The sequence below is a fragment of the Larus michahellis genome, chromosome W (genome assembly GCF_964199755.1).
Source record: "Larus michahellis chromosome W, bLarMic1.1, whole genome shotgun sequence".
Taxonomy (NCBI): domain Eukaryota; kingdom Metazoa; phylum Chordata; class Aves; order Charadriiformes; family Laridae; genus Larus; species Larus michahellis.
This window is the reverse complement of record NC_133929.1, coordinates 7490998-7518584: the sequence shown is the minus strand read 5'-3', so window position 1 is coordinate 7518584 and position 27587 is coordinate 7490998. Positions and strand designations below refer to the sequence as shown.

At 45.3% G+C, this 27587-nt stretch overlaps 1 protein-coding gene and 1 long non-coding RNA gene across 18 annotated transcripts in view; one reads left to right on the top strand and one right to left on the bottom strand.

Moving 5' to 3' along the window:
- LOC141735462 (phosphatidylinositol 3-kinase regulatory subunit alpha-like) overlaps positions 1-27587 on the bottom strand; it is a 72521-nt gene that overhangs the window by 12431 nt on the left and 32503 nt on the right. The gene's annotated exons all lie outside the window — the stretch shown is intronic.
- On the top strand, positions 351-5496 carry LOC141735463 (uncharacterized). Its single transcript, XR_012584743.1, has 2 exons — positions 351-705; positions 5161-5496. It is a non-coding gene; the product is annotated as an uncharacterized LOC141735463 (long non-coding RNA).

Here is a 27587-nt window from a genome sequence, read left to right as displayed (position 1 = left end):
TGTAATAAATAGAATCATGTTTGTTAATCAAATCAGGCTTTCTTAAAGGCTGGTGAAAACTTACACTGTTTCGACTCTTCACATACCTAAATCACAGGCATCCGGTGTGCTGTCTGGGGCACTTTGACACCTCAAGGCCTAAATCACAGGCATCTGGTGTGTTTTAACACTTCAAAGGGAAGAGCTAAGTTGTGAGATAAGCTGAAAAGAGTCTCCCCAAGGACACTGATAAAGATGAGGAGCCTTCAGCCCCACGACCATCAGGAGGCGGGACAAGACCGACCCCCTAGCAACACGTCGCTCAGACACAGAATATACCAGGATTGACACATACGGGAACCAGAAGAGTATATAATCAGCTACTTTCGGGAAGTGGGTGTGCGCCGTTGGCGGAGCAAAGACTCCCCGGCCGCCCAGCGCTGTTTTGCTTGCTGCCGCTTGCTTAATAAACTAATTTGATTAATTGGACTGGTTCCTGTCAATTATTGGGCCACAATCTATAACAAATTTGGTGCCATGACTCGGATAGAGGCAATTTGGCTGTAAACCTCACAGGGGGGGCGCCCCGCTGAGTAAGCGGCCCCTGTTGGGGGTTTTTACACCCAAAACCTCTACCGACGAACTCGAAATTCGGCAGCAAGCAAATAAAAGCCGGCAACCCCGTAAACTTTGTGCACGAAGACCCGAACGAAGACTCAGGAGTGAGTAAGTATAGGCCGGTGATCCGTTCGGTTGGGGTTGGGTATCCTGGAGTGTGCCTGTGTGAGACGTCCACTTGAGGACGAAGCAAGTGGGGACCCCTTAGTAGTGCGGTTCCCATCTCCCGCGAGGGACTGGGCCACGAACAGGGGGAAAAGATTGTGTGTGTGTGTGAAGGCACTCCGGAAGATGGGACTGAAGAAAAGCAAGCCTTCTGATCCCATGGGTGGGTCGGTGCCTAAGGTTAGGTTACCCCACATACCGCCAGACAGTTCGTTAGGATTAATGATTAAATATTGGGATGATTACCCTTCTAGGCAGGGTAAGGATAAAGCAAAAATGATACGTTATTGTATGGAAGTTTGGGGTGGGAAGCAAATTAGAAGTGACCACCTGTATTGGCCCGTTTTTGGGTCCTTTGAAGATTGGATATGCCAGGCTTTACATATTTTATGTTAATTCTAAGGAACCCTTTAGCCTGGAGGAGAGTGAATATGCACACTTGTGGATAAGGTCAGAGACTAGAGTAAATCTATATCACTTGAGAGAGAAGAAACAGGGGGGTAGGAAAAAAAAAAAAAAAAAAACAATTTGTAGCTAAATCATGGACGGACATTATAAAGAAGCTGGAGAAAGTGGAGGATTGGCAGGATAGGGGTTTGGATGAATTGTTAAGGGAAGCCCAGAAAGTGTATGTCCGCAGGGAGGAGGAAATACATAAGAAACAAGCCAGAATGTTGGTAGCTGCAGTCAGAGAAGGGCAAAGGACGTCAACCCCTGGAAAAGGGTTTGAAGCTCGCCAGATAAGACAGGAGACCCGAAAACCTTTAAGAGGGAGAGAATGGGGAACTGTGGTTTGTTTTTATTGTGGAGGAAAAGGGCATGTTACAAAGGACTGCAGAAAGAGAATGATGGATGAGAAAATGTTCAAAGACTAGGGGTGTCAGGGGCTCTATTTGCTGGGAACCCGAGGAAAAAAAAAAAAACCACAGAGCCCTTGATAAAACTAAATGTGGGTCCCCAGCAACAAGAAATTGAGTTCCTAGTGGACTCGGGAGCAGAAAGATCTACCGTTCAAAAATAGCCCCAAGGATGTAAAATATCCTCGGCGACTATACAGGTTATTGGAGCAAAAGGAGAACCTTTTGGAATACCCGTAATAAAGGATGTGTTTTTTGAAACCCATTCTAAGGTAGGGGTGGGGTCCCTGCTACTCATGCCTGAAGCAGACTATAATTTATTGGGCCGAGATTTGATGATTGAATTAGGAATTGGCTTAGAAGTAAAAAAAAATGAAACACTAAAAAAAAAAAAAAAAAAAAAAAATTAAACTGTGTCCCTTACGAGTAATAGATGAAGAGAAAATAAATCCTGAAGTCTGGTACACCCCGGAAACAGTAGGTAAGTTAGATATTGAACCCTTTTCAGTAACAATAAGGAACCCAGAAATACCAGTCAGAATAAAACAATACCCCCTTCCTAGAGAAGGGAGGCTAGGTTTGAAACCTGAGATCCAAAGATTACTTGAAAAGGGGTTGCTAGAACCCTGTATGTCTCCTTTTAATACTCCCATCCTGCCTGTAAAAAAAAAAAAAAAAAAAAAAAAAAAAAACCGGATGGAAAATATAGGTTAGTACATGACTTATGAGAAATTAACCAGAGAACAATAGCTAGATTCCCGGTGGTGGCGAATCCACACGCCCTCCTGAGTCAAATAGGGCCCGATAATCAATGGTATAGTGTAATAGATCTGAAGGATGCATTCTGGGCATGCCCTCTCAAAGAAGATTGCCGAGATCACTTTGCTTTTGAATGGGAAGACCCAGATAACCATCGGAAACAATTACGGCGGACGGTATTGCCCCAAGGGTTTACCGAATCTCCGAACTTGTTCGGACAAGCCTTAGAACAAATCCTGAAGGGGTACGAGTTAAGTGAAGGAGTCACACTGGTCCAATATGTGGATGATTTGCTCCTAGCTGGTGATAGCGAAGAAAAAGTGAGGCAGGAAAGTATTAAGTTACTAAATTTTTTGAGTTTACAAGGATTGAAGGTATCAAAATCAAAACTACAATTTGTTGAGAAAGAAGTAAAATATCTGGGACACAGACTAAGCAAGGGAACTAAGAAATTAGACCCCGAAAGGGTGAATGGCATATTGTCATTACCGGCTCCTAGAACTAAAAGACAGGTTAGGCAATTATTAGGTCTCTTTGGCTATTGCAGGCAATGGATTGAGAACTATAGCAAAAAGGTGAAGTTCCTCTATACCAAATTAACTAAGGATGGATTATTGAAATGGTCGGAGGATGATGATAAACAATTAGAAACACTAAAAACTGATTTAGTAAATGCCCCAGTTTTGAGCCTGCCAGATGTAAAGAAACCATTTTATCTATTTATCAATGTTGATGAAGGGACCGCATTTGGGGTATTAGCACAAGAATGGGCAGAAAGAAAGAAACCTGTGGGATACTTATCTAAACTCCTGGACCCTGTAAGTAGGGGTTGGCCTACCTGCCTTCAAGTGGTAGTAGCCGCAGCCCTTTTGGTAGAGGAAGCCCATAAAATTACCTTTGGAGGAGAACTGAGGGTATTATCACCTCACAACATCAGGGGAATTTTGCAACAAAAAGCTGACAAATGGATAACAGATGCCCCGGCTCCTAAAATATAAAGGCATCCTAATTTCCTCTCCCAAACTGGAACTCGAGGTAACAAGCGTGCAGAATCCAGCACAGTTTTTGTATGGGGAGCCGAGTGACAAAATAAATCATGATTGTCTTTACAACATTGAGGAGCAAACAAAAATCAGACCAGATTTAGATGAGGAAGAACTTGGAGAAGGAGAAAAGCTATTTGTAGACGGATCATCCCGGGTAGTTGAAGGAAAGAGAAAAATCAGGATTTGCAATCATTGATGGGAAAACATTTAGTGTAATAGAATCAGGACCTCTGAGTCCTAGTTGGTCTGCACAGGCTTGTGAACTATATGCTGTATTAAGAGCCTTGCAACTTTTAAAAGGTAAAATTGGAACCATATATATGGATTCAAAATATGCCTTTGGCGTAGTGCATACTTTTGGAAAAATTTGGGAAGAAAGGGGTTTAATAAATTCTCAAGGAAAAGGATTAATACACCAGGAATTAATAATCCAGGTCTTACAAGCATTACGAGGACCAGCGGGAATAGCCGTAGTACATTTAAAAGGACACCAAAAAGGATTAAGCCCATTAGTCAGAGGAAACAATCTTGCTGATCAAGAAGCAAAAAGAGCGGCATTAATGGTGATCCAGACTAAAAGAACTCGGGAGGACTGTATAACTTGTGGGAAGGAATCAGACGAATTCCCATGTTATGAGTGTTGGAAGGATTTTGGAATCGATGCAGTCCCTTGCAGATGTCTAATTTATGATGAGTGTGACAACCCCAAGTATAGCCATTGCCATCTACACGGAAAAATTCACTCAATCCTGAGTTTTACAGTGCAGGAAAAAGATAAGCTGACTCAGATGGGAATCAGGGAGACAGAAAAAGGAAAGTGGACACTCCCGGATGGCCGGGAAGTTCTCCCAAAACCTCTGGCTTTGAAAATCATGCAAAAATTCCATGAGAACACCCATTGGGGAACTAAGGCGTTAGTGGATCATTTTGCCACAAAGTATATGTGCGTTGGTGTATATAACATAGCAAAGAGAATAGTTAGCGAATGTATGACATGCAAAAGGGTCAATAAACATCAGTTACGGGAAAAAGCCCTGGGGGGAAGGGAACTGGCTCACAGACCATTTGCTAAAATCCAGCTAGACTTCACTGAACTTCCAAAGGTGGGACGATATAAATACTTATTAGTAATCATAGACCACCTAACCCATTTTGTGGAAGCTTTCCCGACAGCTAGAGCCACCGCTCAAACTGTAGTGAAGACTTTGCTGGAAAATATAATCCCTAGGTATGGATCCATTGAGGTAATAGACTCTGATAGGGGCTCCCATTTTGTTTCAAAAATAGCAAGGGAAGCTCTCTCCTCTTTGGGGACAAAATGGGAATATCATACTCCCTGGCATCCACAAAACTCGGGAAAGGTAGAAAGAGTAAATTGGGAAATAAAGACACAGCTCACAAAATTGATGTTAGAAACTAAGATGTCATGGGTAAAGTGCCTCCCCTTAGCACTATTGAATATAAGAACACAGCCCCGAACTGATGTAGGAATTTCCCCCTTTGAAATGTTACATGGGATGCCATACGATTTAGAAATTCCGCAGGACCACCCCCACTTTGAAAATTCACAAATTAGACCTTATATAATTCAACTCATGGCTAGGAGAGTAAAGCTGCGGAATAAGGGCTTAGTAGTACAGAGACCCCCCTTGGATGTAGCCATGCATAACATAAAGCCAGGATACAAAGTGTTAATCAAATCATGGAAAGAGTCCTCATTAACCCCCATTGGGAAGGGCCCTATCTCGTTTTACTCACCACAGAAACAGCCATCCATCCGGACAGCAGAGAGAGGCTGGACTCATGCGAGCCGCGTAAAAGGACCAAAAAAAAAAAAAAAAAAAAAACCAAAAAAAACCAAAAAAACCAAACAACAAAAAAAAAAACACTATTCTTGGGAAGTGACAAGCCCGCCTGGAGATCTGAAGATTGCCTTCCGGAGGTTGTAAATGGACACACATATAACTGTGGTACGAGTGAGCGACTACAGCATATCGGTGGGGTACGGTTACGGTGATACAGGGGACATAAGAATCAAGTGTGACATTCTGAGCTGTAATTGTTATCCTTTTTATTTGTTTTATTTGTAAAGGGTGTCGAGAACGGAGGGGGACCCATTGCCATTACGGGATACCCCCTCGAGGGGTTTGCCAACCTTGTGGGGACAAAGAGCGTGAGCTCACCAAATTGGCTCTAAACATAAAAATATTTAATGGTGAAATCCAGGAGCAATCGAGTGAATGGCGGGAGATATTTGCACGGGGTATTAAACCTGAGTACTATTGCTATCACCCTCGCGAACCTGCTCCATTTGTAATTGACATTATTAAAGTGTGTTGTCACAAGACACTTAAAGGGGTTCAGTGCGATTCACCTGAAATGCACAGAAGCAAGAGACTAAAAATTGCATTTATTCTCCTGAAGACTACCCCTGCTGCCGAGAAGATGATACCCCTCGTGGCTCGAAGCAACCGAGTTGACGAGCGAGGCAGAGGAGTACAAAGCCGTGGAGAACAGAACCCAAAGAGTGGGACTGTACAAAGACACTGGGAGGACTGCCTCAGTGTTAACCAAGGGAATCGCACGAAATGCCCCGGGAGGAGTGATAGCACTGAAAAGGACTGGGTAATTGGAGTGAGTGTTCAAACTAAACTTATTACCCGGCCGGGTTTCCACCCTTCTCGCCACACTCTAATTCTGATTTTACTAAATCTTGTAGGTGTCTTATTGTTTGCACAGCAAGGGGGGTTGTGTGTTGCTCTGGATGAGGAATGCTGCGTATATGCAGATCACACTGGAGTAGTTAGAGACACCATGACAAAACTACGAGAAGGATTAGAAAAAAGAAAGAAAGAAAGAGAAGCACAGCAAAGTTGGTATGAATCCTGTTTCAATTATTCCCCATGGATGACTACGCTATTGTCTACCATTGCGGGACCTATGCTACTATTAATTTTGGGATTAACATTTGGCCCTTGTATATTGAACAGAGAAATTGAAATTGTAAAGGGCAGACTGGAAGCTGCCCATTTAATGCTTCTCAGGGCTAAATACGTGTCATTAGATCAGGAACCAGCAATAGAAGAAACATTAGCTTTAAGTCACGCTGAACTCCAAAGATTTGATGAACAAAATGGTTAATAAAAAAAAAAAAAAAAGGGGGGGGGATTGTAATAAATAGAATCATGTTTGTTAATCAAATCAGGCTTTCTTAAAGGCTGGTGAAAACTTACACTGTTTCGACTCTTCACATACCTAAATCACAGGCATCCGGTGTGCTGTCCGGGGCACTTTGACACCTCAAGGCCTAAATCACAGGCATCTGGTGTGTTTTAACACTTCAAAGGGAAGAGCTAAGTTGTGAGATAAGCTGAAAAGAGTCTCCCCAAGGACACTGATAAAGATGAGGAGCCTTCAGCCTCACGACCATCAGGAGGCGGGACAAGACCGACCCCCTAGCAACACGTCGCTCAGACACGGAATATACCAGGATTGACACATATACGGGAACCAGAAGAGTATATAATCAGCTACTTTCGGGAAGTGGGTGTGCGCCGTTGGCGGAGCAAAGACTCCCCGGCCGCCCAGCGCTGTTTTGCTTGCTGCCGCTTGCTTAATAAACTAATTTGATTAATTGGACTGGTTCCTGTCAATTATTGGGCCACAATCTATAACAGGACAGTGTTTTTACATAGCAATAGGATGAGGGGTAATGGTTTCAAGCTGAAAGAGGGTAGATTTAGATTGGATATCAGGAAGAAATTCTTTACTGTGAGGGTGGTGAGGCACTGGAACAGGTTGCCCAGGGAGGTTGTGGAGGCCCCATCCCTGGAGGCATTCAAGGCCAGGCTGGATGGGGCTTTGAGCAGCCTGGTCTAGTGGGAGGTGTCCTTGCCCATGGCAGGGGGATTGGAACTTAGATGATCTTTAAGGTCCCTTCCAATCTAAACCATTCTATGATTCTACGATATTTGGCTGTGCCCCCAAGACACTACTGACAGGACTACAGGCTGAGCCTGACCACATGGCGTGGTTTAACCCTACCCAGCAGCTAAGCACCACACAGCCACTTGCTCACTCGCCTCACAGTGGGATGGGGGAGAGAATCAGAAGAGTAAAAGTGAGAAATCTTGTGGGTTGAGATAAAGACGGTTTAATAGGTAAAGTAAAAGCTGCGCATGCAAGCAAAGCAAAACAAGGAATTTGTTCACTACTTCCCATCGGCAGGCAGGTGTTCAGCCACCTCCAGGAAAGCTGGGCTCCATCACACGTAATGGTTACAAAGAAGACAAACGGTTACAAAGACGACAAACGCCATCACTCCAAATGTCCCCCCTTCCTTCTTCTTCCCCCAGCTTTATATGCTGAGCATGACGTCATATGGTATGGAATATCCCTTTGGTCAGTTGGGGTCAGCTTTCGTGGCTGTGTCCCCTCCCAACTCCTTGTGCACCCCCAGCCTACTCGCTGGTGGAGCGGTGTGAGAAGCAGGCCTTGACTCTGTAAGCACTGCTCAGCAGTAACTAAAATATCCCTGTATTATCAACACCGTTTTCAGCACAAATCCAAAACATAGACCCATACTAGCTACCATGAAGAAAATGAACTCTATCCCAGCCAAAACCATCACACCACCTCAGTCCAGGTCAGCTTTGTGATGAATTTCAAGAGGAATAAGATCGGCCTTCACACTCCCCTGCTCTGGTTGCTATGCCACCAAGATTGCTAATATTCTGTTCAGCTAAAAGCAAAGTGTCTGCATCTTGGCAATACTGCCAGAACTCTCACCCCATCCCCAGCAAGCGAGCAGTTACATGTAAGGCAGTCTCATTACCTCACTTATTCTTAGCTATGACCCTGTGAGTAGTAAAACCTTCCTCTTCATGCTTAAAACTGCAATATTTCACAGCTTGAGCCATTATTTACAATGTTATTTACAAGCCTGGGAAATGGGAATAAACTGGGATAGACAGTTTAGACAAAGCAGCTCAGCTTGAGTTAGCATGCAGGCCATTAGAGGCCTCAATTCATCTGTACAGGATGGCAGCTCCTTCCAGCCACTGCTGGATCATCACTTCCTCTGCTCCTCACCAGCCCGTCTGCCCACAATGCCGCCAGCTCTACACATCTCTCTCACTCTCCCACCATGTCCCCCTTCCTCCTTACCTTCTTGCGATAAGACACACCTTGATCTCACACACTCAAAGCCACTTCACGCTCCTCAACACACCTCCACCCCAAGAGGACTCCCATCTCCCTGAGTTATCCCCCTAAACCCCCTCCTAACTCTCCTATTGCACCACCTTCTTCTGTACAACCCAGCTCAGCCAAACCGACCATGCCACCCCAAGCACTTGCCAGGCCCTGTGGACAGCTGTGGGACCTGCATCCATCGCAAGTCTGCTCCAGACAGGAAAACCAAGAGCCTTTATGATCCTCAAAAATGAACTGAACACACAGTCTTCTATACCTACAAATATAGCCCATTTTTCAATATATACCTCTAAAAGCATATGTCTTCACATCTCTCTATGTTGTGTGAGATTCTATCTGCGAGACATAAGCAGCACTGTTAACTATAATCTGTTATAACTAAGATACTTTCTTCTAATACTACTGTTTTGAATACCATGTTTAGAGACATGCACTTTGTTTCTGACTGTAGAATCAGCGTTACTTTTTAAAGCCTGTGTGGCTGCTCATCAAGTTAGGTTGTTAAAAAGGGATGCTAAATCATCTAGTTTGCCCAGTAACACTTACCACCTTTCAGGCCTCCTACTGATAAACACAAAGAATGAAACAGGAATCAGAAAATGGATCTGGTTACCAATTATTTCAAAACACCAAACATTTCTCTGATCTTACTTCTCCTGCAACATTACTTTGTCTTGACGTACTGCACACGTAGGCACAATGTGTATTTTAACTTTAGTACTTCAACTTTTGTGGAGGGCTAAGCACTATTCTAATTCACAAACAAAAATGCATAGTTTGCTGTTGAACACTGTGACAGAAAAAAATATCAATCCAGAGTTGTGATAAAATAAAATCAAATAATGGCCTAACAGTAACTCCTGTTTTTGTGCTATGGTGTGCATAGCATCACTCTAGCTATAAGATGTCCAATTTAAGGTATTAATATTAAGATATATTGAGATATAAGGCCCAATTGCATAATTTCTATTGCTTTGAGGCAAGAAGGATAATTAGTAGGTGACGCGATAAGAAAAAAAACACAAGTTGTGCAAAGATCTCCTCCCTATTCAGATCAGTTATCTCCAAACCTGCGTTTAATGTATCTACATACTGCGTAAGATAACACTAAAATTTCATGCACAGCTCATTTTAGACAGAATGTTTTCATTCAGGCTTGAGAATAACAGAAATAAAAAAGAAAGGAGGAAGCTATCACTTCAGTCTGTGAAAAAGAAAAAAAACCGGGCAGCATTGGCTTACCTGTTATCACTTAGTTCTCATTACATGATTTTCAACAAGATTCTTTCTGTTTAAAACCTCTTAACTTCTGAACTTGAAAAATTCTATTATAGATTGTCATTCTCAGAACACTTATATGACAAATAAGATATCTTTTCTAGGTATCTTCCTTTATTACAATGTCTCTAAACATTTTTTTATGGAAACTCAAGCCACTACAACCAATAATCTTAAAGATGATAATTTTGAAAAATTTATCTTCGAGTCTTCTATGATAACTATAAAAACACAGCACTTCATGTGATCAGGTCACTGAATGATTTTGGTGCTGAAAACAGACTTGTGTTCTAATCCTGTAAATTTACATAACATTCTATTAAGACTCAACTTTTGAAAATTATTCAAGCATTTTACAGGCTTAAGTGCAGAGGCTAGCTAACCATAGACTATAAAGCTTGAAAATTTGTATCTGAGGTTTTTTTCAGCATATTAATAGATGTGCAAATGTTCTACTAAAAAACATTCCATTGCCCAGGATCGACTTTGAAATGCACAGAGGAGGAGTTCTATTTTTGTAAGAGATCATATGAAAAATCCCAGGAGGACCCTCAAAATAAACTATTGCATTACAAAAAATTAATTAATTCAGAAGCAATATTAAAAACAAGTAGCTGTTAGAATATAATTATTAATGTAGTGTCAATCTGATGGATACAGCCACATTTCTAATGCCCTAATGATACTCTCAGGATGACTAGACTCCTCGTCCTCAGTAGTAGTTCTAACATCAACACATTGAATCACAGAACAGTTAAGAGTTGGAAGGGACCATAAAGATCATCTAGTTCCAACCCCCCTGCCATGGGCAGGGACACCTCCCTCTAGACCAGGTTACTCAAAGCCCCATCCAGCCTGGCCTTGAACACTTCCGGGGATGGGGCATCCACAACTTCCCTGGGCAACCTGTTCCAGTGCCTCACCACCCTCACAGTAAAGAATTTCTTCCTGATATCTAATCTAAATCTCCCCTCTTTCAGTTTAAAACCGTTACCCCTTGTCCTATTGCTCCACTCCCTGATAAAGAGTCCCTCCCCATCTTTCCTTTAGGCCCCCTTTAGGTACTGGAAGACTGCTAGAAGGTGTCCTCTCCTCTCAACAGCCTCAACTCTCTCAGCCTGTCCTCATAGGAGAGGTGCTCCAGCCCTCGGATCATCTTCGTGGCCCTCCTCTGGACCCATTCCAACAGGTCCATGTCCTTCTTATCTTGGGGGCTCCAGAGCTGGACGCAGTACTCCAGGTGGGGTCTCACCAGAATGGAGTAGAGGAGGAGGATCACCTCCCTTGACCTGCTGGACACGCTTCTTTTGATGCAGCCCAGGATGCAGTTGGCTTTCTGGGCTGCAAGCACACATTGCCGGCTCATGTTGAGCTTTTCATCCACCAACACCCCCAAGTCCTTCTCCTCAGGGCTGCTCTGAATCCATTCTCCACCCAGCCTTGGCCCTGGATTGCCCTGACCCACATGCAGGAGGACCTTGGACTTGGCCTTGTTGAACTTCATGAGGTTTGCACATGCCCACCTCTCAAGCCTGTCCAGGTCCCTCTGGATCGCATCCCTTCCCTCCAGCGTATCAACCACACCATATAGCTTGGTGTTGTCGGCAAACTTGCTGAGGGTGCACTCAATCCCATTGATTGTCTCTCTCATCTCCAGCTCTCTGACAGTTACAGCACTGGTTGGCCCGCATTGTTTCCCTGACTTGCTCAGCATCTCTCCCTGAATGAGGACATCAGTGTTAGCAGTGCTTCTGTATTGTCCTTACTGCCATATATGCAGCTATAATTGCAACACTGAGGCAAGTATTACCCTTTCTGCTTCCCCTAAAGTACAATTGCTTCTGCTACACAGAATTGCTGCTCTTTGTATGCAGGGTAGAAGTAATATCAGCTTTTATTGAAGTTGTGTTTTTTTTTTTGCTTAGACAAAACCCTGTTTTATGATAGATCAGTTGTCTGGTCAGATGTTATTGCTAGAGAGTATAATTTCTTCCGCAGCTTAAAAATCTCTTTATCCTGATTGCCAGAAGATAGCCCATTAGCATTTCCTCATAGCTTTTAATTTGTTGGCTACAACAGGAAAAGCAAAGAGGTAGATGATCCTTGATTATGCAGTCTTTCCCTCTAGTGAGTGGTTTTTCTGTATGCACAAAACTATAGTGACAAGTTCGAGTATGAACATGATCGTACCATAGTAGTGTAAGAAGAAGCCTGTCCTGGTAAATGAAGAGGGGGCCTTAATGGCTGAACTAGGATGTTTGTCTCATCTGAAGCTGTTCTTTCATACGTTTTCCAAATTGTTAAGGAACAGACTTACATCTCATATTGCACTTTCATACAAATTATTTCTGGAATAAACTTGAAATGCCAGAGCATTGGCCTGCCAGAGTGTCCTAGATGTTTCTTTCTCCATTTTGCTAGTGGAGATTGCTGATGCTTCCAAAAAAGGTGCATGTTCCCCAGTATGACTTCCATTAAGATAAAAAATGTCAAAACTTCTAATGAACAGATACATGTAAAAAAAGAACCAGGTATGTATTTGTATTACATAGATAGCTGTAAAACTTGTAGATACTGGCAAATAATAATACTTATGCTTATGTATTTGCTTGCCTGTTCATTTTGCATGCAGAATATGGGGGTCTGATTCAAATCTTTTGGAAGAGTCCACAGGTGCTTATATTTTGCAATGTTAAAATTATTTATTTTATTTTATTTTTGAGGAAATCAAGGAATTAAAAGCCAAGATCGGGGCCTAGACTATAACAGAATATAAATAGGTAGCAGTAGGTCACAGACCTGTGTAAGAAAGCGAGTTGAGTCTAGTTGGTAGTTTTCCCAGTAGCTTATTTTCTTAGTGGAAACAGCTCCTACCTCCCTGTTCTCACTGTTACTCAAACTTGAGCTAACAGACAGGAATCATAGCCCAGCAGTAGGCTGCAATATACCTATTTTTTGTCCCACCCTCTTTCTCCCCTCCTGGCAAGAAGAGAAGTTGTGTTTGTCATAACAGCAAGGATGAATAGAATCATAGAATGTGTTGGGTTGGAAGGGACCTTTAAAGGTCATCTAGTCCATCCCCCCTGCAGTAAGCAGGGACATCTTCAACTAGATCAGGTTGCTCAGAGCCTCATCAAGCCTGGCCTTGAATGCCTCCAGAGATGGGGCCTCCACCACCTCTCTGGGCAACCTGTTCCAGTGTCTCACCACCCTCAGAGTAAAGAACTTCTTCCTAATGTCTAATCTAAACCTACCCTGCTCTAGGTTAAACCCATTACCAATAATCATGTAGGTTTTGTGGACAAATTGCACACTTAGTCATATTCAGCTGTGTTATACAAAAAGAGAGATAAAATAGTTTATATCAAATATAAAGGTGGGAGACTAAGACAAAGATTGCCTGACGGAGATATTCTGACAATGACAGAGAAGGGACCCCCAAAGGAGACTCTCTGAACGAAAAACATCTAGTGATTACAGCCTTGGACCAGCCTTGCTGAAATGGGAGAAGGTATGTTGGCACAAGTTGTACAGTTGAGTTGTCCCACTGAATGTTTTTACTTTATGCTAATAAACACAGTATGGATAAAATATAGGTGAGGAGCTATATGGTCTATCACAAACTCATCACTAACAGCATTCATTATTGGCAAAACTGGGTCTGTGAGAAAAGTGAATGGACATCTGGTTTCTATAATGCAAAACTTGTGTTTGTATACACTAATGAAAAGATGAAGTGAACCACCTGGCACATGCAAAAAGCTGTCTGAATACACCCTGCCTTTGCAGACAAGACAGCAAGCAAAACTGGGTAAGAATTTTTCAAGTCAGAGACTGAAAATTTGGTCCCCAATTTTATTTTCAAATAGATGTTACTTTCAAAGTATATGACTTACAAAGTGGCAACTACATGTTTGTCTTGCCTACAGTGGTATTACTAAACATTGATCACTTTTCTGCATTCTAAATTAAATGGTGGAATAAATAGCAATCTGGTTTTCTCAAAATATTGCTATGTGTTGTCATATCCTGAGATGTCAACAGAATATGTGCCACTGTTGAGGAGTTATATGCATGTAGTTTGCATGTTTCAATATGCTTTGCTAGTAGAAGCAATAAATTGCCAAATTCCTCACCAACACTGCCAAGTAGACAGGATTTAAGGAGGAGAACATAAAAGCGTTATTCAAGAGCGCCTTTGATCATAGGAAGCTTAAGCTTTTGAAATATCTTGCAACTGGCTGGCTTAGAATGAAATTTTTAAAGGCTGCAAGGATCTTAAAGCCTTCAGAGGTGTGCTTTCTGTCAAAAATTGCTGTGATTGCTCTGCTATGTGAGGCTTTGCTACCAAAAGTACTTGCCTTGTACGTCAACATTAGCATCTCTGAATGCCAGAAGTACTGTCAATAAATTAGTTTTAAATGCCCATTGAGCTCTATAGCCATTGGCCTAGTAGAGCTGCCAAGGCCCCATCAGTGCAGCTACCAGGCAAGTAGAATCATAGAATCGTTTTGGTTGGAAGAGACATTTAAGATCATCAAGTCCAACCGTTAACCTAACACTGCCAAGTTACCGCTAAACCGTGTCCCTCAGCAATACATCTACACGTCTTTTAAATACCTCCAGGGATGGTGACTCAACCATCACCAATGCTTAATAACCCTTTCAGTGAAGAAATTTTTCCTAATATCCAATCTAAACCTCCCCTGGCACAACTTGGGGCCATTTCCTCTTGTCCTATTGCCTGTTACTTGGGAGAGGAGACCAACCCCCACCTTTCTACAACCTCCTTTCAGGTAGTTGAAGAGAGATAAGGTCTCCCCTCAGCCTCCTTTTCTCCAGGCTAAAGAACCCTAGGTCCCTCAGCCACTCCTCGTAAGACCTGTTCTCCAGAACCCTCACCAGCTTTGTTGCCCTTCTTTGAACATGCTCCACTTTTATACTTTCCTCATTGAAGTAACTCAGGACTATATGCAATCAAGTGATCTCTTAAGTGCAACTTAAACTCTCACTTTGCAACTTAAGAAACTCTCATTGTTGACCCTACCTTTGTAACCTCCTGTTGTGGTTTGGGCGGGACTGGCCACTGAAATGAATGACAGATGCTCTCCCCTACCTCTCTCTCCAAGGAGAGGAGGGAGACAGAAGAAGAGACTTATGAGTTTAGAAAAAAAATGAACTACTTTAATGAAAATATTAATGAAATAATAAAAAGGAATGAATAATGAAATACATACAATAAATACAAAACCAGTATCAAGCTTCCAGGATGACGATCACATCACCAGCAGACACAGGGAAAGTCCCAGACTGGAGTCAGCGACAGGTGGGAACTGGATTCCAGATCTGGATTCAGGAATGCAGGGATCGGGATCAAAGGCAGATGAACAGACAGGGTCCTTCTCGGACATCAGCCATTGAAGAAAGAGAGATGACCCTTTGATCCCTCAGCTTTTATACTGAGCATGAGACAGATGGGATGGAATACCCAGTTGGTCAATTTTGGGTCACCTGTCCTGTCCACTCCTCCCTGCAGGTGCGACCCCTCTATGCTCTTCCATTTACGCCCCTCCAATGGGGCAAATAACAAAGTTATCTGACCTTGGTTGTTATAGCAGTAAGTATAAGCAAGAGCCTCTCTGCATACCATTTCTTAGCATGAACTATAAACATAGGTCTTATCACTCTGAGAGCAAACAGTGTCTCTACAATATGCTGTTAATTTCAGACAGTTCAGTTAGTTAGAAGAAGCTTAGCTGGAAAGTAAAATTACTGAACAGAAAATTGGTTCTGTTTTACCTCAAACAAGGACACCTCCCAAGCAGCACCTGAAGCCATATAAATTTACATATCCTAAAGCATTTTCAAACATATAATTTTCAAAAAATACTATTAGCAAATTCTTTAGAATATTAGAGGTTTCAATAACGTATTTTGCTTTGTAAGGCTTATAACATGTGGCAAAGATAAAATCATTCTTTAACAATTAGCAATTATTTGTTGATTCTTAGTAAAATAAGACAAGTAGTCATTAAAAGTTTGGACTCTCCTGGTTGTTATGAAACATTAGAAAGAAAAATACACAGTGTAAATGACTCCTTAACTATTTTGACAAAATTGAACGAAACCTAATAGGTATAAACTAGCTGAAAATACACGTATAGTAAATATTAGGGAAATGTTCCTAACTAATAGAGCTGGCAAGGTTGGAAAAGACCTATCACATTACCCTATCTTTTGTTCGGATATTCTCTGTCACTAAGCTGTAAAAGCCAATATCTAAAGTCCCCCTGCATTAGTAATTTCTTCTGCATACAGTTAGCAACTCTGCCTTGCTCCTACTAAATATTTGATTTAAAACCAGGGATTTCTGCATAAATTAGAGGAGGGGTTTACTGTTTGTTGACTAAATTAGGTGCTAACTCACAGAATCAAAACAAGTGTAATTAACTTTCCTGAACAGGGTGCTAATATTTTCCACATTGTTTATTGATATTGATTAAGAAATCCTTTGAGTCTCTGGATTAAAAAATGCATATAAGAAAGGGGGAAATCTTACTTTCTTCAGATGATCTCTATGGAGTATTGTATTTCTAAGAAAATTTGCCTGGGAGTAGAGTGAGAGTTAAATAAAATCTCCAGAATTTCCCCCCCCCGCCACCACCGCTGTACGATATTGTCCTGGTTCCGGTGGGGATAGGGTTAACTTTTCCTGGTATTCCATGCCATGTGAGCCACGCCCACCCTGAGCTGCCGGGGGAGGGGGCAGGAAGTTGCTGCTTAAAAGCGGGCTGGGGCGTCCCGGGTCTGGCCGGTCGGCGAGCGGCGGTTCCGTAATCGCGTTTGTATATTCCCCTGTCCGTGTTGTTGTTGTTTGCCTGTTCCCTTTGCTGTTCTGTTAAACTGCCTTTGTCCCAACCCAAGAGTCTTGCCTTTTCTTACGATCCTTCCTGTGTTAGGAAGGCACGTGCGAGCGGCACGTGGTTCTTTGTTGCCATCTGAGGCTAAACCACGACAGTCCTTTTTGGCGCCCAACGTGGGGCTTGAAGGGTTGACATAACGACAGAATCCAACTAGAACGTGGAAAAAACGGTTTTGGGTTTTTTTTGTATGCATTTATTTTATTAGGTAAGTAGTCACTGGTCATCATGTTGCTTGGTTTGTTCTCATGGCTGTGTTACATAAATTCCTATATGGCTTATGTACTCCCTGCGATGCTGTTTACCATGTCTGGAAGAGGGATGAGGATTATCATTCTGCTGTCCTGTGCGATATCTGTTTATGATATGATAACATCACTGTTCAGACGGTTATTTTGGGGTGTTTATGTGGTTTTGTTGTCCTGTCCGTACATTGGACACCGTCTCTCAGAATTTGTTAATAGTTTCCCCAGCCCTTTTGCCTCCCTTTTCTCCTTCGGGTCAGGTATGACAGCTTTTGAGAATCGTGAATATCCTTGGGATACTCAAACTAGTGTGTTCCTAGTGCTATGTCTCCTGAATACGTTCCAGGTCTTGTTTAGGGTTAAGCGACTATTTAAGACTACCACCCGGAGATCTGCTCCGAGGCTGGATAGTCAGGGGTGGCATGGCATGTGGGAGAGCATGGGCAGGTACCTAGAGAACTACTCACCTCCAATGGTCTGGGACTTCACCCCTGAACAATTACAGGACCCTGATAAAGTGGTAGAATATTTGAAGGGAAAATGTTGTGGCTATTCTAGAGAGGCACAGCTCACCGCGCTGTGCTGGGCCCTGGCCAGTATCTACCAGGCACTGCTCAGAATTATGCAGCACCCTCAAGGTGAAGAGATGGAAACCAGACCGGCGGCCCCTGCGGCTGCGGCGGCCCCTGCGGCGGCCCCTGCGGCTGCGGCGGCCCCTGCGGCTGCTGCAGCCCCTGCGGCGGCCCCTGCGGCGGCCCCTGCGGCTGCTGCAGCCCCTGCGGCGGCCCCTGCGGCGGCCCCTGCGGCTGCTGCAGCCCCTGCGGCGGCCCCTGCGGCGGCCCCTGCGGCTGCTGCAGCCCCTGCGGCGGCCCCTGCGGCGGCCCCTGCGGCGGCCCCTGCGGCTGCTGCAGCCCCTGCGGCGGCCCCTGCCACTGAACCAGAGAACCAACCCGTGCCGGTATCAGTTGCCCCCATACAGAAGAAGAAGTACACAAAGAAATCAGTTCGCTTAGTAAGAGGTGATGATGAACCAGGGCCATCACGGGAGCAGGAGGAAGAGGCAGAACCAGAGATAATTACTCGATCCCTATCCTTGAGTGAGCTGCGGGATATGCGAAAAGATTTCAGCCGACTTTCAGGCGAGCACATTGTCACCTGGCTGCTCCGGTGCTGGGATAATGGGGCCAGTAGCCTGGAATTAGAGGGTAGGGAGGCCAGGCAGCTGGGATCCCTGTCTAGGGAAGGCGGCATTGACAAGGCGATTGGGAAAAAGACCCAAGCCCTCAGCCTCTGGAAACGACTCCTGTTAGGCGTGAGGGAGAGGTACCCCTTCAGTGAGGATGTTGTATGTCAGCCAAGCAAGTGGACTACCATGGAAAGAGGTATCCAGTACCTGAGAGAATTAGCCGTGCGGGAGATGATTTATTATGACTTGGACAATGCCGACTTACCCACAGACCCTGATGAGGTGCGATGCACAAGGCCCATGTGGCGGAAGTTTGTACGGAGCGCACCATCATCGTATGCCAACTCCCTGGCAGTAATGGAATGGAAAGGTGAAGAGGGACCAACGGTGGATGAGGTAGCTGGCTGGCTCCGGCGATATGAAGAAAGTCTCTCTTCCCCCCTTGTCTCAGCTGTGGAGAAACTGTCGCGGAAGGTCCAGCAACTTGAAGAGAATATGTTCTACTCCCCACCTGCACGGGCCAGCATCTCAGCTATTAGAAGCAGGCATTTCCCCACTCAAGAGAGAGAGTACAGAGGGTACACACCACGAGGCACCCTGTGGTTCTACCTGCGGGACCACGGAGAGGACATGAGGAAGTGGGATGGACGACCTACTTCGATCCTGCGGACACGGGTACAGGAGTTGCAAGGAAGGACAACCACAAAAGGGGATCCCTCCAGGAAAAGTGCCGCCCCAGTTTCCAGCGGGCAGTTCCCCAGACAAAGCAGAAGGCCTGATCTTGCTTCTGATCCTCTTGAAGGAACTTCCAAGTCATTTATGCAAGAAGTGAGTAATGGATACTATGACCAGTATTAGGGGGGCCCTGCCTCCGGCCAGGTGGAGGAAAGGGACAACCGGGTTTATTGGACGGTGTGGATTCGATGGCCTGGCACATCAGACCCACAGGAGTATAAGGCTCTAGTGGACACGGGTGCGCAGTGTACTTTAATACCATCAAGCTATAGAGGGGCAGAACCCATTTGTATTTCTGGGGTGACAGGGGGATCCCAAGAGTTGACTGTACTGGAGGCAGAAGTGAGCCTAACTGGGAATGAGTGGCAAAAGCATCCCATTGTGACTGGCCCAGAGGCTCCATGCATCCTCGGTATAGATTACCTCAGGAGAGGGTATTTTAAGGACCCAAAAGGGTACCGCTGGGCCTTTGGCATAGCTGCTTTGGAGACAGAGGAAGTTAAACAGTTGTCTGCCTTGCCTGGTCTCTCGGAGGATTCTTCTGTTGTGGGGTTGTTGAGGGTCAAAGAACAACAGGTGCCAATTGCTACCACAACGGTGCATCGGCGGCAGTATCGCACTAACCGAGACTCTCTGATTCCCATCCATGAGCTGATTCGTCAACTAGAGGTTCAAGGAGTGATCAGCAAGACTCGCTCACCCTTTAACAGTCCCATATGGCCGGTGCGAAAATCTAATGGAGAGTGGAGGCTAACTGTAGACTATCATGGCCTGAATGAAGTCACGCCACCGCTGAGTGCTGCCGTGCCGGACATGCTAGAACTCCAGTACGAACTGGAGTCCAAGGCAGCCAAGTGGTATGCCACGATTGATATAGCGAATGCATTCTTCTCAATCCCTTTGGCAGCAGAGTGCAGGCCACAGTTTGCTTTCACTTGGAGGGGCGTCCAATACACCTGGAATCGACTGCCCCAGGGGTGGAAACACAGCCCCACCATTTGCCATGGACTGATCCAGACTGCGCTGGAACAGGGTGAAGCTCCAGAACATCTGCAGTACATTGATGACATCATTGTATGGGGCAACACAGCAGAAGAAGTTTTTGAGAAAGGGAGTAAAATAGTCCAAATCCTTCTGAACGCTGGTTTTGCTATAAAGCGAAGTAAGGTCAAGGGACCTGCGCAGGAGATCCAGTTTTTAGGAATAAAATGGCAAGATGGACGCCGTCAGATTCCAATGGATGTGATCAACAAAATAGCAGCTATGTCTCCACCAACTAGTAAAAAGGAAACACAGGCTTTCTTAGGTATTGTGGGTTTTTGGAGAATGCATATCCCAGATTACAGTCAAATTGCAAGCCCTCTGTATCAAGTGACCCGGAAGAAGAATGATTTTAAATGGGGTCCTGAGCAACGACAAGCTTTTGAACAAATCAAACAGGAAATAGTCCATGCAGTGGCCCTGGGGCCAGTCCGGGCAGGACAAGATGTTAAAAATGTGCTCTATACCGCAGCCGGGGAGAACGGCCCTACCTGGAGCCTCTGGCAGAAAGCACCAGGGGAGACTCGAGGTCGACCCCTAGGGTTTTGGAGTCGTGGATACAGAGGATCCGAAGCCCGCTACACTCCAACAGAAAAAGAGATATTGGCAGCATATGAAGGGGTTCGAGCTGCTTCGGAAGTAGTTGGTACAGAAGCACAGCTCCTCTTAGCACCTCGACTGCCGGTGCTGGGTTGGATGTTCAAAGAAAGGGTCCCCACCACACATCATGCAACCGATGCTACATGGAGTAAGTGGATTGCACTGATCACGCAGCGAACTCGAATGGGAAACCCCAGTCGCCCAGGAATTCTGGAAGTGATCATGGACTGGCCAGAAGGCAAGGATTTCGGAATGTCACCAGAGGAGGAGGTGACGCGTGCAGAAGAGGCCCCACCATATAATAAACTGCCAGAAAATGAGAAGAAATATGCCCTGTTCACTGATGGGTCCTGCCGTATTGTGGGAAAGCATCGAAAGTGGAAGGCTGCTGTGTGGAGTCCTACACGACAGGTTGCAGAAGCCAGTGAGGGACAGGGTGAATCGAGCCAGTTTGCAGAGGTGAAGGCTATTCAGCTGGCTTTGGACATTGCTGAGCGAGAAAAATGGCCAGTACTTTATCTCTACACTGACTCATGGGTGGTGGCAATTCATTGGAACCTGCTGGGCATGGCATAGATGGTATGGAATAAGGGGTGGATAATGTCCTGGTTCCGGTGGGGATAGGGTTAACTTTTCCTGGTATTCCATGCCATGTGAGCCACGCCCACCCTGAGCTGCCGGGGGAGGGGGCAGGAAGTTGCTGCTTAAAAGCGGGCTGGGGCGTCCCGGGTCTGGCCGGTCGGCGAGCGGCGGGGAGCGGCGGTTCCGTAATCGCGTTTGTATATTCCCCTGTCCGTGTTGTTGTTGTTTGCCTGTTCCCTTTGCTGTTCTGTTAAACTGCCTTTGTCCCAACCCAAGAGTCTTGCCTTTTCTTACGATCCTTCCTGTGTTAGGAAGGCACGTGCGAGCGGCACGTGGTTCTTTGTTGCCATCTGAGGCTAAACCACGACAGATATGTATTCTATTGGTTTACAGGTCTTATAAGTTCACAGATTCCTATTGACTGTTTACTGAAAAGGAATGAAAGTCCTAATGCTGTACAAACTATGGGTACTAAAATGATTTTAATGAAAAAGACAATTTCTTATAAAACAAATGTTACACATCACTATGGAACATATGAACAACTTCTACTTAGTTGTGTAATTATGCACTTTTGCATTAAGTTTGATTAAAAAAGAAAAACAACTTGCACTTACTGTCATTATGTTGTATTTTAATATTTAAGAAAACAATCATAGAATCATAGGGTTGGAAGGGACCTCTGGAGATCATCTAGTCCAACCAATTGTAGATGTTGTTATTGACATTAGGGTTGCCGTGCCGCCAGCCAGGAGGAGGAGAGGAACAACCGAGTTCGTGGAACTGTGTGGATTCGATGGCCTGGCACATTAGAGCCACAAAAGTATAAAGCCCTGGTGGACACTGGTGCACAGTGTACCCTATTGCCATCAAATCATAAAGGGACAGAATCTGTCACCATTTCTGGAGAGACAGGTGGGTCTCAAGAACTGACTGTATTAGAGGCCGAAGCAAGCCTGAATGAGAATAAAGGGGAGAAGCATCCTATCGTGACTGGCCCAGATGCTCCTTGCATCCTTGGCATAGACTACCTCAAGAGAGGGTATTTCAAAGACCTGAAAGGGTATAGGTGGGCTTTTGGTATAGCAGCTGGAGAGACTGAGGACACTACACAGCTGTCTGCCTTACCTGGCCTTTCAGATGACCCTTCTGTGGTGGGACTGCTGAAGGTTAAAGAACAGCAGGTGCCAATTGCTACTGCCACAGTGCATCAATGCCAGTATCGCACCAACTGAGACTCCCTGGTTCCCATCCAGAACCTGATTCGTCAGCTAGAGACCCAAGGAGTGATCAGCAAGGCTCCCTCACCCTTTAACAGCCCTATATGGCCAGTGAGAAAGTCTGATGGAGAGTGGCGACTAACAGTAGACTATCGTGGCCTGAATGAAGTCACACCACCACTGAGTGCTGCTGTGCCAGACATGCTAGAACTCCAATGTGAACTGGAGTCCAAGGCAGCCCAGTGGTATGCCACAACTGACATTGCTAATGCCTTTTTCTCTATTCCTTTAGCAGCAGAGTGCAGGCCACAGCTTGCTTTCACCTGGAGAGGCATCCAGTACACCTGGAATTGACTGCCCCAGGGGTGGAAACACAGCCCTACTCTTTGCCATGGGGTGATCCAGACTGCCCTGGAGAAGGGTGGAGCTCCAGAACACCTGCAATACATTGATGACATCATTGTGTGGGGTAATACAGCAGAAGTTTTCAAGAAAGGTAAGAAAATAATCAAGATTCTTCTGAAAGCAGGTTTTGCTGTAAAAAGAGGTAAGGTCAAGGGACCTGCATGAGAGATCCAGTTCTTCAGAATTAAGTGGCAAGATGGTCGTCACCAGGTCCCAATGGGTGGGATTAACAAAACAACAGCTATGTCCCCACCTACTAAGAACAAGGAAACTCAAGCCTTCTTAGGCATTGTGGGTTTCTGGAGAATGCATATTCCAGGTTATAGTCAGATTGTGAAACCTCTTTATGAAGTGACTCAAAAGAAAACTGAGTTTACATGGGGTCCTGAGCAACAACAGGCCTTTGAGCAAATGAAACAAGAGATTGTGCATGCAGTAGCCCTTGGACCAGTCCAAACAGGAGGGGACATTAAAAATGTGATCTACAACTCAACTGGGAAAAATGGCCCTACCTGGACCCTCTGGCAGAAAGCACCAGGGGAGACTCGAGGTCGACCCCTAGGATTCTGGAGTCGAGGCTATAAAGGCTCTGAAGCCAGCTATACCCCAACTGAGAAAGAAATCTTGGCAGCATATGAAGGAGTCAGAGCTGCTTCAGAGGTAATTGGTACTGAAGCACAGCTCCTCCTGGTGCCCTGATAACCAGTGCTGGGCTGGATGTTCCAAGGTGAATTTCCTTCTGCTCATCATGCCACTGATGCTAGCTGGAGCAAGTGGGGTGCCTTAAGGGTTGCCTTAATCATACAGTGAGCTCAAATAGGAAACCCAAATCGTCCAGGAATTGTAGAAGTGATCACAAACTGGCCCGAAGGCAAAGACTACACAGTGCCACCTGAGGAGGTGGTGACTCATGTGGAGGAAGCCCCACCATATAATGAACTCTCAGATAATGAGAAACAATATGCCTTGTTCACTGATGGGTCTTGTTGTATTATAGTAAAAATGATATCAAAGGTGGAAGGCTACTGTGTGGAGTCCTACACGACAAGTCGCAGAAGCAACTGAAGGAGATGGTGAATTGAATCAATTTGCAGAGGTAAAAGCCATCCAGGTGGCCTTAGACATTGCTGAAGGAGAAAAGTGGCCAATACTCTATGTCTGTACTGACTCATGGATGGTGGCAAATGCTCTGTGGGGATGGTTAAAGCAGTGGAAGCAGAGCAACTGGCAGCACAAAGGTAAACCCATCTGGGCTGCTGAATTATGGCAAGATATTGCTGACCGGCTAGGGAAACTAGTCATAAAGGTACGTCACGTAGATGCCCACATACCCATGAGTCAGGCCACTGAGGAACATCGAAACAATCAGCAAGTGGATCAGGCTGATAAGATTTTCCAGACAGATTTGGACTGGGAACATAAAGGTGAACTGTTTTTAGCTTGGTGGGCCCATGAAACCTCAGGTCATCAAGGAAGGGATGCAACACATCAATGGGCCCGTGACCGAGGGGTGGATGTAACTACGGACGATATTGCACAGGTTATCCACGACTGTGAAACATGCACAGAAATCAAGCAAGCTAAAAGGTTAAAACCTTTGTGGTATGGGGGACGATGGTTTAAATATAAGTATGGGGAGGCTTGGCCAATTGACTACATCACACTCCCTCAAACCCACCAGGGTAAGCACTTTGTGCTTACAATGGTGGAAGGAAGCACCGGATACTTGGAAACCTATGCTGTACCCCATGCACTGCCCGGAATACCATCCTGGGCCTTGAAAAGCAAATCTTGTGGCAACATGGTACTCCAGAAAAAATTGAGTCAGACAATGGGACTCGTTTTGAAAACAGTCTTATAAGTAATTGGGCAAAAGCACATGGCGTTGCGTGGGTATATCATATCCCTTATCATGCACCAGCTTCTGGGAAGATTGAGCAATACAATGGGTTGTTAAAAGCACTGTTGTTAAAAGCAATGGGTGGTGGATCCTTTAAAAATTGGGACAAGCATTTAGCACAAGCTACCTGGTTAGTTAACACCAGGGGATCCATCAATGATAGAATCATAGGGTTGGAAGGGACCTCTGGAGATCATCTAGTCCAACCCCCCTGCCAAAGCAGGGTCACCTAGAGCAGGTTGCACAGGAACGCGTCCAGGCAGGCTTTGAATGTCTCCAGAGATGGAGACTCCACCACCTCTCTGGGCAGCCTGTTCCAGTGCTCTGCCACCCTCAAAGTAAAGAAGTGCCTCCTCATGTTTAGGTGGAACTTCCTATGCTCAAGTTTGTGCCCATTACCCCTTGTCCTGTCCCCGGGCACCACTGAAAAGAGCCTGGCCCCATCCTCCTGACACCCACCCTTTAAGTATTTATAAGCATTGATAAGGTCCCCCCTCAGCCGTCTTTTTTCCAGACTGAAGAGACCCAAGTCCCTCAGCCTTTCTTCATAAGAGAGGTGTTCCAGTCCCCTAATCATCTTGGTAGCTCTCTGCTGCACCCTCTCCAGCAGTTCCCTGTCCCTCTTGAACTGGGGAGCCCAGAACTGGACACAGTACTCCAGGTGTGGCCTCACCAGGGCAGAGTAGAGGGGGAGGATGACCTCCCTCCACCTGCTGGCCACACTCTTCTTGATGCACCCCAGGATGCCATTGGCCATCTTGCCCACGAGGGCACATTGCTGGCTCCTGGTCATCCTGTTGTCCACCAGGACTCCCAGGTCTCTTTCCACAGAGCTGCTCTCCAGCAGGTCAGCCCCCAACCTGTACTGGTGCAGGGGGTTATTCCTCCCCAGGTGCAGCACCCTACACTTGCCCTTGTTGAATTTCATAAGGTTCCTCTCTGCCCAACTCTCCAGCCTGTCCAGGTCTCTCTGTATGGCGGCACAGCCTTCTGGTGTGTCAGCCACCCCTCCCAGCTTTGTACCATCAGCAAACTTGCTGAGGGTGCCCTCTATCCCTTCATCCAGGTCATTGATGAATATATTGAACAGGACTGGACCCAGTACTGACCCCTGGGGAACACCACTCGTCACTGACCTCCAACTAGCCTCTGTGCCCCTAATCACGACCCTCTGAGCTCTCTCTTTCAGCCAGTTATCTATCCACCTTACTGTCCATTCATCAAGCCCACTCTTCCTAAGCTTCCCTATGAGGATGCTGTGGGAGACTGTGTCAAAAGCCTTGCTGAAGTCAAGGTAGACCACATCCACTGCCCTCCCCTCATCTATCCCTCCAGTCATGCCATCATAGAAGGCTATCAGATTAGTCAGACATGATTTCCCCTTGGTGAATCCATGTTGACTACTTCTGATAGCTTTCTTTTCCTCCACATGCCTTGAGATGATGCCCAGAACGAGCTGTTCCATCATCTTTCCAGGAATGGAGGTGAGGCTGACTGGCCTGTAGTTCCCCGGCTCCTCCTTCTTGCCTTTTTTGAAGACTGGAGTGACATTGGCTTTTCTCCAGTCCTCAGGCACCTCGCCTGTTCTCCAGGATCTTTCAAAGATGATGGAGATTGGCTCAGCAATGACTTCTGCCAGCTCCCTCAGCACTCTCGGGTGCATCCCATCGGGGCCCATGGACTTGTGAATATCTAATTGACCTAATTGATCCCTCACTCGATCCTCCTCAACCCAGGGGAAGTCTTCCTCTTTCCCTGTTACTTTCTCCAAGGCCTGGGACTCCTGAGGGCTGGGCCAAGCAGTAAAGACCGAAGCAAAGAAGGCATTCGGTAACTCCACCTTCTCCGCATCCTCCGTCACCATGGCTCCTGTCTCATTCAACAGTGGGCCCACAACTTCTCTGGTCTTCCTTTTTCTTCCAATATACTTGTAGAAGCCCTTCCTGTTGACTTTGACATCCCTAGCCAGGTTTAATTCCAAGGAGGCCTTGGCTTTCCTTGTTTCATCCCTGCACGCTCTGGTGGCATTCTTGTAATCCTCCCAAGGGGTCAGTCCCTTCTTCCACTTATTGTAAACTTCCTTCTTCAAGGAGCTGGTCCTGCTCAATCAGACATTTTACATACAGTAGAAGGGTATAAAGTCCCTGTGGTGCATGAAAGGAATATGCTGGGGAAAACTGTTTGGGTTTTTCCTGCCTCAGGCAAAGGCAAACCCATTCGTGGGACTGTTTTTGTTCAAGGACCTGGATGTACCTTGTGGGTGATGCTGAAGAATTGAGAAGCTCAATGTGTGCATCAAGGAAATTTGTCCCTGGATGAGAATACTTAATTCTGAGCTGTATGATGCTTATTGTGATATGATACTAGCAGTGTTCAATAAGTATTTTTCAGGATAACATAGTGGTGATGAGACCTGAGCCAGCTTCATCAAGTGGCATTCAGCAAAACTCTTTGAGATGGACATGCTACCCATGGGCACGAACCACAATGAATTTCATTCATTTTTCCTACCCTGAGATTCTGCTATGAGAGATGAAATCCTGTAGATATGAACTAAATGGACTTAGTGAACTAAGCCTCTTCTAACTTACTGAAACTCTCTGAAATTAACAGCATATTGTGCAGAAAACTGTTCATTCTCAGAGTGATAAGACCAATGTTTACAATTAGTGCCAAGGAATGGTATGCAGAGAGGCTCTTGCTTATACTTATTGCTATAACAACCAAGGTCAGCTAATTTCATTATTTGCCCTATTGGAGGGTCAGAAGAGGAAAAGTGTAGAGGGGTCCCACCTGCAGGGAGGAGCAGACAGGACAGGTGACCCAAAACTGACCAA